The following is a 1,237-nucleotide window of genomic DNA, read 5'->3' as shown; positions in this document are numbered from 1 at the left end:
AAGATACCTGGCAGCTATACAGATCAAGACTATGAGCATTACAAAGAAATATTAATAAAATCAGATGCTCTATACCAGAACAATGATCCCACACAAAAAAGAGTCAAGTCTAGCAGTGGAGCAAAATATAACAACTTAATCAAGCCCATATGGTCACAGATCAAGACTGGAGTGGAATCAAACAATACAACACCCTGCCTAAAGAATTTGTCTGGGTTGATGATGTCAGGAAACTTGTAGATAGGTTATTGGTGATAGCTGGGGAGGAAAATGCTGGCAACCACAATTTTTACAATGAAAAGGTTGGAATTATGGACATGATAAGCACAAAATTGTCTAATTTTATAGTGAATGACACTAAGAGGATTGGATATCTTATAAAAATTATTAATACTCTACCACCTAAATTTTGGAATATTTCTGAGGGTCGGGGGTTGGTTAATGACATTATAAACAAGCTGCCATTTGAACTACACATTCCAGGCTATCAGTATTGTGGTCCAGGCACAAAATTGGACCATAGATTAAACAGAGGGGACCCTGGTGTTAATCCCCTAGATGCTGCTTGTAGAGACCATGACATAGCATACAACACACATTCTGATCTTGACAAGAGACATGTTGCAGACAAGAAATTAGATGAGGCTGCATTTGGTAGATTTGTAAGCAAAGATGCTTCTTTGAGTGAGAGAATAGCAGCATTGGGAACCACCATAGCTATGAACACCAAACAAAAACTGGGGTGGGGGCTGTGAATATATATATATATAATAAACCTAGAATGAAGGCCAAGGGTGTTATGTATCAAATACCTTATGCAGGTCTTAAATCTCTTAAAACTATTGATAGTCTTTTAACCAAAAAGCAGCGCAAGAAAAAAAGCGCTTGTATTGCCAAGGGCCATGGTATGAAATTGTTGCTTAGTACCCCCCAATTAAAAAAATTACAACAATCTAGAAAAAAATCACATGTGGGGGGGTTTCATATTTACTATCCCGGCCATCTTAGCAGCACTTGGGGCTGTTGGGAGCTTGGCTGGGGGATCAGCTGCCATAGCAAAAACAGTAATAGATGCCAAGAAGAATAGGGCAGAATTAGATGAATTGAAGCGCCATAACCTGGCCATGGAGAGACAAGGCAAAGGTGTTAAGAGAGCAATGAATAAGTTTAAAAAAAACAAGAGGCGCTTACAAACCAAGATATTGAAGCTTTAATCAAGCCACTGGGCATCAAACAT

The sequence above is a fragment of the Lepisma saccharinum genome (assembly GCF_977018435.1).
Source record: "Lepisma saccharinum chromosome 12 unlocalized genomic scaffold, izLepSacc3.1 SUPER_12_unloc_1, whole genome shotgun sequence".
Lineage (NCBI taxonomy): Eukaryota > Metazoa > Arthropoda > Insecta > Zygentoma > Lepismatidae > Lepisma > Lepisma saccharinum.
This window is presented reverse-complemented; position numbering follows the sequence as displayed.